This window comes from Papaver somniferum, chromosome 4 (genome assembly GCF_003573695.1).
Source record: "Papaver somniferum cultivar HN1 chromosome 4, ASM357369v1, whole genome shotgun sequence".
In the NCBI taxonomy this organism is placed as follows: Eukaryota; Viridiplantae; Streptophyta; class Magnoliopsida; order Ranunculales; family Papaveraceae; genus Papaver; species Papaver somniferum.
In genome coordinates this window covers 3,679,512-3,689,726 of record NC_039361.1, presented here as the reverse complement: position 1 = coordinate 3,689,726, position 10,215 = coordinate 3,679,512, and positions in this window count along the sequence as shown.

Genomic DNA, 10,215 nt, shown 5'->3' with positions numbered 1-10,215 from the left:
TTTTTTTAGAACAAGGAAACACTTTTGATACATATACAAAAGGAAACAAAAATTACATGACACTTTGCAAGAGGTAGCCCTTTTTGATGCACCCAGTTAAATTCGATGGTTGTCTTTCTTAATGTAACCTCCACCTTCTATCCCAACCAACCAAAGAACAAGCTAGTCAAGTTTCGTTCAGTATTCTAAAGTGATTGGCAATCGTAACTTCCTATCAAACACCTTGAAGATCGAGGCCATACATGTATTGGTAGATCGTGCGCGTGCAAATTTCTTATCACTATGTGAATTGTGCTAGAATCAGGGTGCCTAAATATCTAGACTAAGACTCCTAATAAAAATACATATTTGCACAAGAGTCAACATTTCAAGGTAAATGAGCTCCATTTTTATGATTTTTTAATTGTTTAATTTTTTTGATTTTTTAATTTTTTTGGAATTTTTCAATTTTTTTTTTTCAAAAAGAAGAAGGAGTTCGTTTTCAATTATGGCAAATTATCATGGTATCTACTCTATATCCCCAAACCTAAACTAAACATTGTCCTCAATGTTTCAAAATATGGAAAGAATTAAAATGCAACATATGGAAAGGGACATGCTGAGTAGAGTAAAAGGAGAGAGAATACCCGATTTCGGCGAAAGCAGAATTAAAACTCCGTTATTCAAGGCAAAAATCCAACATATTTCAGCCGAGATCATATTGGATTAGCAAAATATATACAAAAGGAACAAAAGGGTTTTTAAGAAATTTTATCTACTGGATTATATACAAAAAATTCACCATACACCAAAAGTCTAAAGAGTTGAGGATCAACCCAAAAGAAAAAGTGTAGAGACATAGAAAGTTTCAAAACACTAAAATTGGACTTAAATGGGAGTGAGAGTGAAAAACCGAATGAATCACCCCTAAACCTAAATTGTTCAACAGGTTTACTTTTAAGCACAAAATCTTTTAATTTTAGGGGTTCAGGATTCAAAAGGTCTAACTCATAATGGACTGTTTTCGGGATGGGCAAAGAAATGCATTCCAACTGTGGCTCTTTAAAAGTGTTATATTTTGAAGCAAAATAGTCCAAGAGGACTTGGGAGGCACACAGTTCCAATCCTAGATTAGGAATTTTCAGAAAAATCGGTTTGACAATATGGGTACAAACCAAATCTAGGTTGGGTGGAAGGCCATCAGATTGTGACTTAGGTAGAATAGGCATATCATTATCAATCAAATCAAAATCTCCTAACTCATCTACACATGTCACATCATGCTCACAATCATCAATCAAATTGGCAAGATCACAATCAGAATTCAACATCATCAACAGATTTATTCTCGTGTATCGGCACATCAGGGGAAACATCACATGGAATACTAGAAGAAATATCATGCATTAAGGTCGGGGCAGAGAAGCCTAATGTATTTGAACCCAAAGGTTCCATAACATTTTCAGTATAGACATGTTCTTCTAACATAACATCATAATCATCATCATCATCATGATAGGGATTTTGCAATCTAGGATAATTTTCAATCCTAAGGTCGGAGCTATTACAAGAATAAAACTCTAATTCATGGGGGTGACTCATATCATGTGGTGTTGTTCCTGTTTCCCTAACGGATTCCCATTGATGGGTTTTCTCTGCAATCTCGGCTAAAAAATTCCATGCATCATCCACAGATTTATCAATAAACTCACCATTACACATAGACTCAACCATGGTTCGAGATTTAAAGTCTAGTCCCTCATAGAGGATGACGACAAGTCTCCACTTCTCAATCCATGGTGCGGACATTCACTCAACAAATCATTAAAACGTTCAAAATAGTGAAAAACAGTTTCCTCATCCAATTGGACAAAACAATTGATACTTTGACGAATAGCGATGGTCCTATGATGTGGAAAGAATTTTTTGAAAAATAGATCTGTGAGTTGGTCCCAAGTGTTGATTGATTGTGGTCTCAAACCGTAAAACCATGTTTTGGCCCTTTCCTTTAAAGAAAATGTAAACAAACGCAATTTCAGAGAGTCTTCGGACATATGATCAGGTTGCATAGTCCGACAAATTTGTTCAAACTCTCTTACATGAGTATAGGGGTTCTCAGAATCGAACCCTCGAAATATAGGAAGTATTTGTATCATGCTTGCATTTATTTTAAAAGGGTTATTGGTTTGAGGTAATACAATACATGATAATGGAATTTTTATTGACGGATACATGTATTCATGGAGAGCACGAGGTTGGCCCATTTTGAAAGACACAAAGCCCACTATTTGGTTTTAATGGGTTTTCAAAAATTTGGTTTTTTATGGGAAAATTTTGGTTTTGATGGGATATATTTGAAAAAAAATTTGGTTTAAAAATGGGAGCAAAGTAGAAATTTGGTTTTAAAATTGGGAGCAAAAATTTTTTTTTTTTTTTTTTTTTTTTTTTTAAAGAAAATAAAATTTGGTTTTTGAATGGGAGCAAGCCCACTGTTTGTTGTTTGCTTTGGCTCCGCTTGGTTGAAAACTTTTGGTGGAACTGAGTCCAAAATCTCGGCCTAGAATTTGGGTACTCGGCCCACTAACGAGTTCAACTAGCGTGATCGGTTACAAGCTCAGCTGGGTTTAAAAACCCAGAATACAAATACAAGTCCAAATTAAACAAGCTCACAAAAATTAAATACAAGCCCACAAATTAAACAAACAAGCCCACAATAAATTATTACAAACCCAACAGAAAATAAGAGAAGCCCAAAAATTGGCTTTAATATTACATGCCCACAATTAAAAAATTGGAAGCCCACAATTCGGGTTCTCTTAAATGGGTTACCTTTTAAGCACAGCCCAGCTGCTCTGATATTGTTGCAAAAACCCAGTTGGGTTTTGGTTCTTTTCCTTGGTGGCGTCCCAGCAGAGGAAAAACAGGTTCAGAACAGCAGGTCCAACAGCAAATGAAGTGAAGCAGATGCAGATGCAAATGCTATGCAGTGAAATGCAAAAATAGCTAATAAAACAACAAAAAACACAGCACCAATCCCCGGCAGCGGCGCCAAAAACTTGGTAGGCTTCTAAAAGGTCCTAAAATTATCCCCGGCAGCGGCGCCAAAAACTTGGTAGGCTTCTAAAAGATATTAAATGCAAAATGGTCCCCGGCAGCGGCGCCAAAAAAAAAAAAAATTCCCAAATTAACAGTAGACTAGGGTTTGATTTTTTTACCTAATTTGATGTAGCAACATCAAATTAAACTCGGCCCATTCTTCCTCTGACTCTCCTGGTGCCTTTCCCATGCTCCTATTTCATCTCTAGGTCACCTATTTCATCAACCTCTCACGCCTAGGGTTTCATGGATGAAACGTGAGAGATGGAGGGAATAGGGGTCTAGATAGGTAGGGAGTGATGATGCGGTGTTTGGTAGTGATTTGGTGGAGGTTAGGTGGTAGAGATGGTGGTGACAGAGGTGGAGAAGGTGGTGGTGTACGGTGGCGGACATGGGTTTTCTGCAGAGGAATGGGGAGATGGGGGAGAAGGAGAGCTCGACTGTTTTGGGAAGAAGGGGGGTGTTTGGTTAGGTCATAGGGTTCGGGTGCTCCAGTGTGTGGCGGGTTCATCGATTTTTGATGTTCAGCAAGACTAAGCCGTGAGATGTGGAGCTGGTAGGTAGATCGGACGGTGATGCGGAGGCAAGCGAGGAGCGACCGTCGGATGAAGGGATACAACGAAACGAATGGTGCTAGATTAGGTTAGGTGCTGTAGTGTAAGGCGGAGATATCAAACTTTGATGAACAACAAGGGAGCAACCGTTGGATTCAACTACCATCTAATCTGAAGGCTTGGAATTTCAGCGTTGTGGTGCTTGGCAGAGACTTCAGATTTTGATGCTCTATGAAGGAGCGACCATCGGATGCTTCTGAGAACTGATCTGATGGCTGAGAACGGAGGCGTTTTTGTGTGTAGAAAATGAGGTTGTGCGCACCATTCTTCGCGGCTTCCTTGCGTGATTTCTCCCGGCTTTTCACTACTTTTCTGCTCTTTTCGCTCCGCGACTCATCCGAACTTTATTTATTACCTAAAAATGCAAAATTAATTAATAAAAATATTTATTCTTGAAAACAATGAAATACAGAATATGGGATAAAATGTAGAATTAATGCATAAAGATGAGTTAAATGCCAACAAAAAGGGATAAATATATACATTATTTGGCACTCATCAAATACCCCCAAACCTGAATTTTACTTGTCCTCAAGTAAAACAAAACTAAGGAAATCCTAACTATACCACTGTCGCTGGTCTCTCGAATGCATTTAGCGTATGCACTAAGCCTTTTAAACCACTAAGTGTCCCTAGTGGACGAGTTGAAGTCTCGTGAAGGTTTGCTTAGAACGTACCTACAAAGTTCTAGGTCAAAATATAAGCTCAGATTCCATCAAATGTGACATGTGCAAAACAGTTTAAGCTCACAGCAAAATGGAGATGTCAATCTAGCTATCGAAGGCACAATCCTAGCACTGATAACAAAAAAAGACATGTGATAAGAGTGTAAAGTGTATCTACACATGTGTAAAGAAAGATTTGAAGTCATGACTACTAATCACCAAGAGATAGTTTCTCAGGCTAAGAACTGAGGTCGAAATCTAGCTAGCTGTCCGGACTTTACGAGAATTGTGAATGAGTTGGAGGTATTTCACAATTACTCGCGTTGTACATCAATGGCATACACCCTCCTTGCTTATTACAATGAAACAACAAAAGATGACTCTTTACATGACTCTTATTTACATTGACTATTCTCTTTTATTTTTGGAACAAGAGATGATGGAATTGATAAATACTTGATTTTTTTGTATTTTTCTGATATTTTTTTCTCTTTTTTTTTTTTTTTTTGAATATATACATCGTTTTTTTATTTTTTTATTTTTTTTAGAACAAGGAAACACTTTTGATACATATACAAAAAAACAAAAATTACATGACACTTTGCAAGAGGTAGCCCTTTTTGATGCACCCAGTTAAATTCGATGGTTGTCTTTCTTAATGTAACCTCCACCTTCTATCCCAACCAACCAAAGAACAAGCTAGTCAAGTTTCGTTCAGTATTCTAAAGTGATTGGCAATCGTAACTTCCTATCAAACACCTTGAAGATCGAGGCCATACATGTATTGGTAGATCGTGCGCGTGCAAATTTCTTATCACTATGTGAATTGTGCTAGAATCAGGGTGCCTAAATATCTAGACTAAGACTCCTAATAAAAATACATATTTGCACAAGAGTCAACATTTCAAGGTAAATGAGCTCCATTTTTATGATTTTTTAATTGTTTAATTTTTTTGATTTTTTAATTTTTTTGGAATTTTTCAATTTTTTTTTTTCAAAAAGAAGAAGGAGTTCGTTTTCAATTATGGCAAATTATCATGGTATCTACTCTATATCCCCAAACCTAAACTAAACATTGTCCTCAATGTTTCAAAATATGGAAAGAATTAAAATGCAACATATGGAAAGGGACATGCTGAGTAGAGTAAAAGGAGAGAGAATACCCGATTTCGGCGAAAGCAGAATTAAAACTCCGTTATTCAAGGTTAAAATCCAACATATTTCAGCCGAGATCATATTGGATTAGCAAAATATATACAAAAGGAACAAAAGGGTTTTTAAGAAATTTTATCTACTGGATTATATACAAAAAATTCACCATACACCAAAAGTCTAAAGAGTTGAGGATCAACCCAAAAGAAAAAGTGTAGAGACATAGAAAGTTTCAAAACACTAAAATTGGACTTAAATGGGAGTGAGAGTGAAAAACCGAATGAATCACCCCTAAACCTAAATTGTTCAACAGGTTTACTTTTAAGCACAAAATCTTTTAATTTTAGGGGTTCAGGATTCAAAAGGTCTAACTCATAATGGACTGTTTTCGGGATGGGCAAAGAAATGCATTCTAACTGTGGCTCTTTAAAAGTGTTATATTTTGAAGCAAAATAGTCCAAGAGGACTTGGGAGGCACACAGTTCCAATCCTAGATTAGGAATTTTCAGAAAAATCGGTGTGACAATATGGGTACAAACCAAATCTAGGTTGGGTGGAAGGCCATCAGATTGTGACTTAGGTAGAAGAATAGGCATATCATTATCAATTAAATCAAAATCTCCTAACTCATCTACACATGTCACATCATGCTCACAATCATCAATCAAATTGTCAAGATCACAATCAGAATCCTCAACATCATCAACAGATTGATTCTCGTGTATCGGCACATCAGGGGAAACATCACATGGAATACTAGAAGAAATATCATGCATTAAGGTCGGGGCAGAGAAGCCTAATGTATTTGAACCCAAAGGTTCCATAACATTTTTAGTATAGACATGTTCTTCTAACATAACATCATAATCATCATCATCATCATGATAGGGATTTTGCAATCTAGGATAATTTTCAATCCTAAGGTCGGAGCTATTACAAGAATAAAACTCTAATTCATGGGGGTGACTCATATCATGTGGTGTTGTTCCTATTTCCCTAACGGATTCCCATTGATGGGTTTTCTCTGCAATCTCGGCTAAAAAATTCCATGCATCATCCACAGATTTATCAATAAACTCACCATTACACATAGACTCAACCATGGTTCGAGATTTAAAGTCTAGTCCCTCATAGAGGATGACGACAAGTCTCCACTTCTCAAATCCATGGTGCGGACATTCACTCAACAAATCATTAAAACGTTCAAAATAGTGAAAAACAGTTTCCTCATCCAATTGGAAAAAACAATTGATACTTTGACGAATATCGATGGTCCTATGATGTGGAAAGAATTTTTTGAAAAATAGATCTGTGAGTTGGTCCCAAGTGTTGATTGATTGTGGTCTCAAACCGTAAAACCATGTTTTGGCCCTTTCCTTTAAAGAAAATGTAAACAAACGCAATTTCAGAGAGTCTTCGGACATATGATCAGGTTGCATAGTCCGACAAATTTGTTCAAACTCCCTTACATGAGTATAGGGGTTCTCAGAATCGAACCCTCGAAATATAGGAAGTATTTGTATCATGCTTGCATTTATTTTAAAAGGATTATTGATTTGAGGTAATACAATACATGATAATGGAATTTTTATTGACGGATACATGTATTCATGGAGAGCACGAGGTTGGCCCATTTTGAAAGACACAAAGCCCACTATTTGGTTTTAATGGGTTTTCAAAAATTTGGTTTTTTTTTTATGGGAAAATTTTGGTTTTGATGGGATATATTTGAAAAAGAAAATTTGGTTTAAAAATGGGAGCAAAGTAGAAATTTGGTTTTAAAATTGGGAGCAAAAATTTATTTATTTTTTTATTTTATTTTTTTATTTTTTTAAAGAAAATAAAATTTGGTTTTTGAATGGGAGGAAGCCCACTGTTTGTCCTGTGTTTGCTTTGGCTCCGCTTGGTTGAAAACTTTTGGTGGAACTGAGTCCAAAATCTCGGCCTAGAATTTGGGTACTCGGCCCACTAACGTGTTCAACTAGCGTGATCGGTTACAAGCTCAGCTGGGTTTAAAAACCCAGAATACAAATTACAAGTCCAAATTAAACAAGCTCACAAAAATTAAATACAAGCCCACAAATTAAACAAACAAGCCCACAAATAAATTATTACAAACCCAACAGAAAATAAGAGAAGCCCAAAAATTGGCTTTAATATTACATGCCCACAATTAAAAAAATTGGAAGCCCACAATTCGGGTTCTCTTAAATGTGTTACCTTTTAAGCACAGCCCAGCTGCTCTGATATTGTTGCAAAAACCCAGTTGGGTTTTGGTTCTTTTCCTTGGTGGCGTCCCAGCAGAGGAAAACAGGTTCAGAACAGCAGGTCCAACAGCAAATGAAGTGAAGCAGATGCAGATGCAAATGCTATGCAGTGAAATGCAAAAATAGCTAATAAAACAACAAGAAAAACACAGCACCAATCCCCGGCAGCGGCGCCAAAAACTTGGTAGGCTTCTAAAAGGTCCTAAAAATTATCCCCGGCAGCGGCGCCAAAAACTTGGTAGGCTTCTAAAAGATATTAAATGCAAAATGGTCCCCGGCAGCGGCGCCAAAAAAAAAAAAAATTCCCAAATTAACAGTAGACTAGGGTTTGATTTTTTTACCTAATTTGATGTAGCAACATCAAATTAAACTCGGCCCATTCTTCCTCTGACTCTCCTGGTGCCTTTCCCATGCTCCTATTTCATCTCTAGGTCACCTATTTCATCAACCTCTCACGCCTAGGGTTTCATGGATGAAACGTGAGAGATGGAGGGAATAGGGGTCTAGATAGGTAGGGAGTGATGATGCGGTGTTTGGTAGTGATTTGGTGGAGGTTAGGTGGTAGAGATGGTGGTGACAGAGGTGGAGAAGGTGGTGGTGTACGGTGGCGGACATGGGTTTTCTGCAGAGGAATGGGGAGATGGGGGAGAAGGAGAGCTCGACTGTTTTGGGAAGAAGGGGGGTGTTTGGTTAGGTCATAGGGTTCGGGTGCTCCAGTGTGTGGCGGGTTCATCGATTTTTGATGTTCAGCAAGACTAAGCCGTGAGATGTGGAGCTGGTAGGTAGATCGGACGGTGATGCGGAGGCAAGCGAGGAGCGACCGTCGGATGAAGGGATACAACGAAACGAACGGTGCTAGATTAGGTTAGGTGTTGTAGTGTAAGGCGGAGATATCAAACTTTGATGAACAACAAGGGAGCAACCGTTGGATTCAACTACCATCTAATCTGAAGGCTTGGAATTTCAGCGTTGTGGTGCTTGGCAGAGACTTCAGATTTTGATGCTCTATGAAGGAGCGACCATCGGATGCTTCTGAGAACTGATCTGATGGCTGAGAACGGAGGCGTTTTTGTGTGTAGAAAATGAGGTTGTGCGCACCATTCTTCGCGGCTTCCTTGCGTGATTTCTCCCGGCTTTTCACTACTTTTCTGCTCTTTTCGCTCCGCGACTCATCCGAACTTTATTTATTACCTAAAAATGCAAAATTAATTAATAAAAATATTTATTCTTGAAAACAATGAAAATACAGAATATGGGATAAAATGTAGAATTAATGCATAAAAGATGAGTTAAATGCCAACAAAAAGGGATAAATATATACATTATTTGGCACTCATCAAAAATGAGATCTAAAAGTTTAGAAATGGTAAAGATCGAGTCTGTTGTTGAACAAGGAGTGACAACTAGAAGAAGTAACAGACTTGTTGAACGAATATTAATTACAAATCTTGAGAAACAAGAGGAAAGAATGGAAGAACATCAAAGAACAGAAATTCCAATTGGATCTCAGCAAGAACAAGGACAGAATAACGATATAGATTATGATAGAGTGAGTGTTCATACTGCGATGACGAATTCTACAGACGAAGGACAGAGAAATGGGAACGAAGAACCAATTACAGCGAGTGAAGGAAATATGATGATTGCAGAGCTTAGGCAAAAATTAATAATTGAAAGAAGGAGAGAAGAAGAGGAGCGTGCGAATTTAATCTGTCAAAATGATGATTTACGAGAAGAGAATCTTAGATTACAAGAACAAAGGTCAAGGAGTGCTACATGCTCAAGGTCAAGATCCAGTAGGATCTCTTCCCGACAGAGCCAATCTAATCGAAGAAATGATAGGCGAAGGCAACATATGGAAGTCATTGAAAAGAAAACTCGCAAGAAGATGAAAATTTGGAAGATCAAAGGGAAAGGATACTTGTAATTGACTTAGCAACTAATCGATATGAACACCCACGCGAACTTCTTCATCGTGCAAATACTAATTGTGAAAGGGAAGAAGAGGATCCAAGGCAAGGACAAATGATATTACATGGTAGAGAAATGTTGAGAGACGAATATGAGCGCGAACGAGATATTGCACGTGTGAGAGATAGACAGAGAAGAAGGAAAGAATTAGAAGAAAGAGAATTACAAAGCGGATTGCGTCATATTGATAATCGAGTAAGGGGACGCGAGCGTCATCGCATAGATGATATAGATCAAGGTCGAGTTACAGCACAAGAAAGAGAAATATCAAGATATCGATATGATTGCACAGGCAATGAAGAAAGACATGATAGAGTACGAATTGAAGCAAATACTGAAAGGCGTAGGCGACGAAGAGAGGAAACTGAACAACAGGAGATACAAGAGGAAATACGTCAAAACAATCATGAGAATCGATTGAGACAAGCAAGATTAAAAAGACCCATGCGAGAGGATTTTGATCAATCATTA